Here is a 9,215-nt window from a genome sequence, read left to right as displayed (position 1 = left end):
CTGAGATGTTTGATGTTGTTCCTGGGATCTGTTTTAGACACTGCTCCAGTTTGGGGGTGACTGACCCGAGGGCCCCTGCGCTCCTCGGCCCTGTAGACGCAGGGTGTAGCCTACCAACCGAGAGTACCGGACGCCAGCTGACGGTGTAGACCCGCCGATTTCTGCCAGGATCGGTTTGGTAAATGCCAGGTCGCTGACAAATAAAATTTTTGTTATTAGGGATTTCTTTTCCTCTCAAGTATTGGATGCTTTATTTATAACAGAATCACGGACAAGTGGTTTGGGTGACTCCAGCATTTTTATTCAACTTATACCGCGGAACTGCGGCTCTTTTAATGCTCCAAGGATGTCGGGCTTCGGTGGAGGTATAGTGACTGTTTTTAAAAGTTGATTTACTTGTAAAGAGTTCCCTCTGGCCTCGTTTAGTAGCTTTGAGATTAGCCTATTTGAACTCGGCAGCTTTCACACTGTACTGTGTGCGGTGGTCTATCGGTCACCAAAGTACAACAAAAACTTTATAAATGACTTTTCTGATTTCTTGGCTGATATCATGCCAAGGGATGACCAAGTTCTCATTGTCGGTGATTTTAATATTCATGTCTGTTGTCCTACTTCACCTATGACTCAGTCATTTCTGAATGTTATCGATTCAGGCACTTCAGTTATTTGTCGGTGCATCCATGTAGGGGCTTGCCCTCCCATGATGGTACCTCCAGTACCTCGTTCTCTGTTCCCTATTGTCTGAGACATTTGCTGAGCACATTGTTCGTTGAGGCATTGTCCTTGATGTATTTATGGATCTTGGATGTTTCGTCCTGGACAGTGGCTCTCACATTCACTAGTCCTCTGCCTCCTTCCTTGCGGCTCATGTACAGTCTCAGGGTGCTGGATTTGGGGTGGAACCCTCCATGCATGGTTAGTAGTTTCTGAGTCTTAACATCCATGGTGTTTATCTCCTCCTTTGGCCAGCTAATTATTTATCTATTTATTTTTATTTTGAACAGATAGAAAAGACAATCAAGAAAGAAAAAATAAAATAAAATAGAATGAAACAAACTAAAGAAATAAAAGGTAAAACAAATTATTATGCCCAAGTAACATGCAAATTTTATATTTTCTGTTCGAAAAGGAGCAGGTAGAAGATATAATAATATCTTATAATGTCCTGCCCTTTTCATACTTATCAATTTATTATCAATTAACTGTCAAAACATCAAAACGAGACAACTTGTTTCCACTTTACATGATATTTAAAGATTTACCATTACTATATTGGCTCAAAGACGTGATGCCCAATTTTTTTGTACGGATACTTTTTATAGTTAAAAAAAGGTTTAAACTCATAAAAAGAAACCATAAGTATGTACTATATCTCCCACATATGCACATTCTTTAACCTTTCTGAAGCTGTTCTTTTTTGGCTATTTTTGTGGTCTTTAAAGGGTCAAAATGTCATGTGGTGCGACTGTCCAAACTCAATTACTGTTTCAGAAATGTCTTTAAAATTACATTAAATCTGTTCAAATATATGTTCTGTCCTGTTTGGCATTATTTTCAAAGTCTTTTTAGTTATAATTCCATTGTAACATTTAAACAAATTTTATCCGAAAATGTAATTTAACAAAATATCTTGTGACGCGACCAACAAGAAATTCCCATTTTTGGACTTCCAGTCAAAAACAGGAGGTTGAATCATCCAACAGTCTGTCAAGAATCCCTGGAGACAGCAAACAGGTGTGTTTATTATTCTTAAATTTCAGAAAAAGTGTCACTTTTAGCAGTAGGTGTGTTAGTTGCCATATTTGGGTGTCATGTGGTGCGACCACCAAAAAACTATTAATATTTCAATATAGCTACAATTTTCTGTTTTGATTATAAATGTTATGTCTGCCTTGTGTTTGAAGCTAGATTGTTTATTTTAAGGAGGCAAATGACTGAACATGAAAATATCATTTGGTGCGACCGTTGTAATGATACATTTATGTTTTTGAAAAGGAGTTTCTGTGCTTTTATTTTTGATTTCAAGACTCAAATGCAAAAGCTGTACTTTGTATTTTTTCCAGAATAGGTTTTTGTGCAGTTTTAGCATTTTTTTTGTATTGTATTGTATGATAAAAATACAATGGAATAGTTACAGCATGTATTTTGTCATTTATTGTTTTGATCTATTTTACTAGATCCCACTGTCATCAAACTGAGCTATGATGAAGTACCATATGTGACCCAGGTACTTCAGGATGTGAGAGAAGAAGTCCAAGTCAGCACAGTCCGACGACAAGAACTTGGTCACATGGTCACATGCTCATCAGAACCTGAACCAGCAAAACCTCATAGAGTTCCAAGTTGAACAGCCAAGACTGGGCAAAGTTCATAAGATGTCTCCTCTGATTTGCTTCAGAGGGGATATGATGGTTTTGAAGTTCATTGAAATTTTTCTGTTTTGAAACCATTACTTATCATACATGGTTCTGTTTAAAATGGTTAAACTTAAACTGAATTATTATATTTTCATTAATGTACTTAATGAGATTGAAAATGTCTGTCTTTTTTCAGTTTTTTTTAAAAAATAAAATTAGGAAATTAAAGCAATCTCCCGTACATTCTGATTTTATGAGAGATATGTTTGAAATGTTTGTTACAAAGTTGATTACTGCATTAATTTTTAGGTAAATTAAATTGGTGTGTTCTTTGTGTTGTTGTTTTTGTAATGTACAGTAACTGAATGTAATTCTATTTTTATGTATTAAAAGGATTTTGACCTGTTTTCTGGCCTACATTTTTTGTACAAATCATTTGGCGTGACCATAAATCATGTGGTGCAACCGATTAAAAAAGTAAATTTATTGAATTCAAAATAGAATATCTAGTATCTATCTGGAGCGTAAATATTAACCACCAATACAGTATCCTTAAGTGATTGGTATTTATTTTTTTAACACATTTTGATGAAATGGTGAAGAAAAATAGTGGTCAAGTCAATAATAAATGGAATTTGACAGTTTTATTTGGGGAAAAACTTTCATAATTGCCAGAAAAATAAAAAGAAATTTAAAAACTTTGTTTCTAAACACCTTAAATAAATGGAAACTTATAAAACAAATGTTTAGTACATCATGGAAAATACCTTATTTTTAGATAAATTACGGTCGCACAACATGACACAAATACCTCCAACGAATAAGACAAGTCCTGAGAAGCCAGCTCAATGGCAAGAACAAGATCCGTGCGATCAACAGCTATGCCTTACCAGTCAGACATAATATAAGAGTAGACCCCGCATTGGCTGCTCCGGTGCAGGAAATACGGCGGCCATCTTGGAGCGGTATACCCTCCTACTTTGCTCAACCAAAACAGCAGAAGATGCTTCACCACTGAGGAATATTGTTGTTCGGATCGATGGACTATTGATGTGAGGGGCTCGACAGACAACATTTCACAAGTAAGATGGACATATTATTGTGTATATTTTGTGATTAGAATATTACTTTATTGTATTTATGTCCACCGGTGAGATACCAGCTAATATTAGCTACAGTGCTTGGTGTAATACCTGTGAGATTCCGTAACATTAACTTAGATTATCTGACACAAGAGTCTACATTAGAAATTAAACAATGTAACACATATTATAAAACTTATATTATGTGTTAGAACATTCACCAGCAAAGTTTACACAGGCGGTAAAGACTATTATTTATATGTAATTCTTTCACTATGTCAAAAGTAAGATACATCCCAAATCTTCCGTTGTTGTTTTGAAGGTTTCCAAAAGACACGATGTGAGGAAGAAGAGGGAGATATCTATAAAGAGAGACGGATTCACTGCAGCACGGATGAATCTCGCATCGGATTTTGGACTCAATCTCAGCTGCTGAATCACTCTGAAGCTAGAACTCGTCGGCTGAAAAACATATACACTGCTCAAAAAAATAAAGGGAACACTCAAATAACACATCCTAGATNTACCGGACGCCAGCTGACGGTGTAGACCCGCCGATTTCTGCCAGGATCGGTTTGGTAAATGCCAGGTCGCTGACAAATAAAATTTTTGTTATTAGGGATTTCTTTTCCTCTCAAGTATTGGATGCTTTATTTATAACAGAATCACGGACAAGTGGTTTGGGTGACTCCAGCATTTTTATTCAACTTATACCGCGGAACTGCGGCTCTTTTAATGCTCCAAGGATGTCGGGCTTCGGTGGAGGTATAGTGACTGTTTTTAAAAGTTGATTTACTTGTAAAGAGTTCCCTCTGGCCTCGTTTAGTAGCTTTGAGATTAGCCTATTTGAACTCGGCAGCTTTCACACTGTACTGTGTGCGGTGGTCTATCGGTCACCAAAGTACAACAAAAACTTTATAAATGACTTTTCTGATTTCTTGGCTGATATCATGCCAAGGGATGACCAAGTTCTCATTGTCGGTGATTTTAATATTCATGTCTGTTGTCCTACTTCACCTATGACTCAGTCATTTCTGAATGTTATCGATTCAGGCACTTCAGTTATTTGTCGGTGCATCCATGTAGGGGCTTGCCCTCCCATGATGGTACCTCCAGTACCTCGTTCTCTGTTCCCTATTGTCTGAGACATTTGCTGAGCACATTGTTCGTTGAGGCATTGTCCTTGATGTATTTATGGATCTTGGATGTTTCGTCCTGGACAGTGGCTCTCACATTCACTAGTCCTCTGCCTCCTTCCTTGCGGCTCATGTACAGTCTCAGGGTGCTGGATTTGGGGTGGAACCCTCCATGCCTGGTTAGTAGTTTCCGAGTCTTAACATCCATGGTGTTTATCTCCTCCTTTGGCCAGCTAATTATTTATCTATTTATTTTTATTTTTGAACAGATAGAAAAGACAATCAAGAAAGAAAAAAATTAAATAAAATAGAATGAAACAAACTAAAGAAATAAAAGGTAAAACAAATTATTATGCCCAAGTAACATGCAAATTTTATATTTTCTGTTCGAAAAGGAGCAGGTAGAAGATATAATATCTTATAATGTCCTGCCCTTTTCATACTTATCAATTTATAATCAATTAACTGTCAAAACATCAAAACGAGACAACTTGTTTCCACTTTACATGATATTTAAAGATGTACCATTACTATATTGGCTCAAAGACGTGATGCCCAATTTTTTGTCCGGCTCTACTTTTTATAGTTAAAAAAAGGTTTAAACTCATAAAAAGAAACCATAATTATGTACTATATCTCCCACATATGCACATTCTTTAACCTTTCAAAAGCTGTTCTTTTTTGGCTATTTTTGTGGTCTTTAAAGGGTCAAAATGTCATGTGGTGCGACTGTCCAAACTCAATTACTGTTTCAGAAATGTCTTTAAAATTACATTAAATCTGTTCAAATATATTTTCTTTCCTGTTTGGCATGATTTTCAAAGTCTTTTCTTCATCCTGTACAAATTTTCAAAGCATTTTTAGTTATAATTCCATTGTAACATTTAAACAAATTTTATCCGAAAATGTCATTTAACAAAATATCTTGTGACGCGACCAACAAGAAATTCCCATTTTTGGACTTCCAGTCAAAAACAGGAGGTTGCATCATCCAACAGTCTGTCAAGAATCCCTGGAGACAGCAAACAGGTGTGTTTATTATTCTTAAATTTCAGAAAACGTGTCACTTTTAGCAGTAGGTATGTAGTTGCCATATTTGGGTGTCATGTGGTGCGACCACCAAAAAACTATTAATATTTCAATATAGCTACAGTTTTCTGTTTTGATTATAAATGTTATATTTGCCTTGTGTTTGAAGCTAGATTGTTTATTTTAAAGAGGCAAATGACTGGACATGAAAATATCATTTGGTGCGACCGTTGTAATGATACATTTATGTTTTTGAAAAGGAGTTTCTGTGCTTTTATTTTTGATTTCAAGACTCAAATGCAAAAGCAGCACTTTGTATTTTTTCCAGAATAGGTTTTTGTGCAGTTTTAGCATTTTTTTTGTATTGTATTGTATGATAAAAATACAATGGAATAGTTACAGCATGTATTTTGTCATTTATTGTTTTGATCTATTTTACTAGATCCCACTGTCATCAAACTGAGCTATGATGAAGTACCATATGTGACCCAGGTACTTCAGGATGTGAGAGAAGAAGTCCAAGTCAGCACAGTCCGACGACAAGAACTTGGTCACATGGTCACATGCTCATCAGAACCTGAACCAGCAAAACCTCATAGAGTTCCAAGTTGAACAGCCAAGACTGGGCAAAGTTCATAAGATGTCTCCTCTGATTTGCTTCAGAGGGGATATGATGGTTTTGAAGTTCATTGAAATTTTTCTGTTTTGAAACCATTACTTATCATACATGGTTCTGTTTAAAATGGTTAAACTTAAACTGAATTATTATATTTTCATTAATGTACTTAATGAGATTGAAAATGTCTGTCTTTTTTCAGTTTTTTTTAAAAAATAAAATTAGGAAATTAAAGCAATCTCCCGTACATTCTGATTTTATGAGAGATATGTTTGAAATGTTTGTTACAAAGTTGATTACTGCATTAATTTTTAGGTAAATTAAATTGGTGTGTTCTTTGTGTTGTTGTTTTTGTAATGTACAGTAACTGAATGTAATTCTATTTTTATGTATTAAAAGGATTTTGACCTGTTTTCTGGCCTACATTTTTTGTACAAATCATTTGGCGTGACCATAAATCATGTGGTGCAACCGATTAAAAAAGTAAATTTATTGAATTCAAAATAGAATATCTAGTATCTATCTGGAGCGTAAATATTAACCACCAATACAGTATCCTTAAGTGATTGGTATTTATTTTTTTAACACATTTTGATGAAATGGTGAAGAAAAATAGTGGTCAAGTCAATAATAAATGGAATTTGACAGTTTTATTTGGGGAAAAACTTTCATAATTGCCAGAAAAATAAAAAGAAATTTAAAAACTTTGTTTCTAAACACCTTAAATAAATGGAAACTTATAAAACAAATGTTTAGTACATCATGGAAAATACTTTATTTTTAGATAAATCACGGTCGCACAACATGACACAAATACCTCCAACGAATAAGGCAAGTCCTGAGAAGCCAGCTCAATGGCAAGAACAAGATCCGTGCATTGGCCGCTCTGGCGCAGGAAATACGGCGGCCATCTTGGAGCGGTACACCCTCCTACTTTGCTCAATCAAAACAATAGAAGATGCTTCACCACTGAGGAATATTGTTGTTCGGATCGACGGACTATTGATGTGAGGGCTCCACAGACAACATTTCACAAGTAAGATGGACATATTATTGTGTATATTTTGTGATTAGAATATTACTTTATTGTATTTATGTCCACCGGTGAGATACCAGCTAATACTAGCTACAGTGCTTGGTGTTATACCGGTGAGATTCCGTAAATCTAAAAAAAATAATTATTCTGTAACATTAACTTAGATTATCTGACACAAGAGCCTACATTAAAAATTAAACAATGTAACATATATTATAAAACTTATATTATGTGTTATAACATTAATTGATTATTCATTTACCACCAGTTTACACAGGTGGTAAAGACTATTATTTATATGTAATTATTTCACTATGTCAAAAGTAAGATACATCCCAACTCTTCTGTTTTTGTTTTGAAGGTTTCCTAAAGACACGATGTGAGGAAGAAGAGGGAGATATCTTTAAAGAGAGACGGATTCACTGCAGCACGGATGAATCTCGCATCGGATTTTGGACTCAATCTCAGCTGCTGAATCACTCTGAAGCTAGAACTTGTCGGCTGAAAAACATATACATATCTATATATATGTATGTACACACATACATACATATAAACATGTATTCAATATATATTATTCAGTATTAATCATTATTTATTTGTGTCATTGTTAATCATTATTTATTTGTGTTTGTATAGTTATATAAATATGTATTGATATTACTTAATAATTTATTAAATAAATTATGAACAGCTGTGTGCTTTGTAATATGCTCATCATACATCAATATCAGAATATTCCATTCCTATTGTTATAGCCACTAAGCATATTTAAATATGCTGAAGTATGTATTAAAAACATACTTAAAAATACAGTTGTTTATAAATGTAGCTTTGATACATGTTTGAATAAGGTTTACAGTAACAAAAAAGCGCCTGTGCCTGCTAAACACGTAACGCTGAGTGGAGTGGTGTACCGCTCCAAGATGGCCGCCCTAAATCTCGTCAGCGACAATAGGCGAGAGTGACCATGAGGACATTATATAATGTCTATGTTACCAGTAATCAGATACCCTGCAGGAATAATTATCTGACCAAAGGAGGAGATAAACACACGGATGTTAATGTAGAGCCCTGAAAATATGTTAAGAACTTGAATGACCTGTGATTATTACGAAAAAAGAGAGAAAACTACACACGCTGTTTGCTCGAACCGTGGTTTTAATAAAGTTGCACAAAAGCTAAAATATATATGAGTTTTTAAGTTCTTTTTAATGGTGGAACATACATTTTGGTGTTTCCGCCCGGTTCAGCAAATGTTTTAATAGATGACATGAATAAGAAAACTGATACGAGTGTTTTGTCAATTGCTGCGTCAAAGCGCACCGTTGCTGAGCATCAAGTGGTTGTTGAGCAACCTCTGCTGGTACAAATCAGTACTATACGTTCAGTTTTACCACCCCAAATATCAAGCAGCTCAGCGAGTTCTGAAAAAGAGTCATCGCAAGTCAAAGACCAAGTAAACTTGCATCCAATATACAGAAAGGATTTTCGGATTATTGGACAAATCGATGATGTGGGACAAAGGGATAAACTGAACTTCACTAGTCTTGAAAGACAAATGGAACGAGGACTGAAAAAAAGGATAGGATGAGGGAGAGATCGATGAAGCAGTGTTCCAAGCCATTGCACCTGATGTGAAATTAAAAAGTTATCTAGAGAGTAGGTCAGAATTATCCTTGAACTCTCTCAGGCAAGTGCTTAGGACACACTTCATAGAGATAGATGCAACAGAACTCTATCATGCTTTAACACGTGCAGTACAAGATCCCAAAGAAACTCCTGTTCATTTTCTTATATGCACAATGGACCTTAGACAAAAAGTATTGACTGCTTCTGATAGAGCCAAAGCTGGACTAAAATGCAATCCTGAGTTTGTGCAGACACATTTTTTGCAAACTATTCTGACTGGATTACAAAATGATGCTGTAAGAGTGGACATTAGACCTTACTTGCAGG

The 9,215-nt window shown here is 35.2% G+C and overlaps 3 long non-coding RNA genes across 3 annotated transcripts in view; all 3 read left to right on the top strand.

Moving 5' to 3' along the window:
• The first annotated feature begins 8 nt into the window (after positions 1–8).
• On the top strand, positions 9–1,032 carry LOC107838130 (uncharacterized). Its single transcript, XR_001664193.1, has 2 exons — positions 9–178; positions 264–1,032. It is a non-coding gene; the product is annotated as an uncharacterized LOC107838130 (long non-coding RNA).
• Positions 1,033–3,966: 2,934 nt separating this feature from the next.
• On the top strand, positions 3,967–4,873 carry LOC107838131 (uncharacterized). The gene is made up of 2 exons (XR_001664194.1): positions 3,967–4,017; positions 4,103–4,873. It is a non-coding gene; the product is annotated as an uncharacterized LOC107838131 (long non-coding RNA).
• A 3,276-nt stretch (positions 4,874–8,149) lies between these two features.
• The window catches only part of LOC107838128 (uncharacterized), a 7,442-nt gene continuing 6,376 nt past the window's right edge, over positions 8,150–9,215 (top strand). Inside the window, exon 1 of the long non-coding RNA XR_001664191.1 lies at positions 8,150–8,159. This is a non-coding gene — a long non-coding RNA (uncharacterized LOC107838128). The remainder of the gene's footprint in view (positions 8,160–9,215) is intronic.

This window comes from Poecilia formosa, unplaced genomic scaffold (assembly GCF_000485575.1).
Source record: "Poecilia formosa unplaced genomic scaffold, Poecilia_formosa-5.1.2 Scaffold215, whole genome shotgun sequence".
NCBI classification, from domain to species: domain Eukaryota; kingdom Metazoa; phylum Chordata; class Actinopteri; order Cyprinodontiformes; family Poeciliidae; genus Poecilia; species Poecilia formosa.
This window is presented reverse-complemented; position numbering and strand designations above follow the sequence as displayed.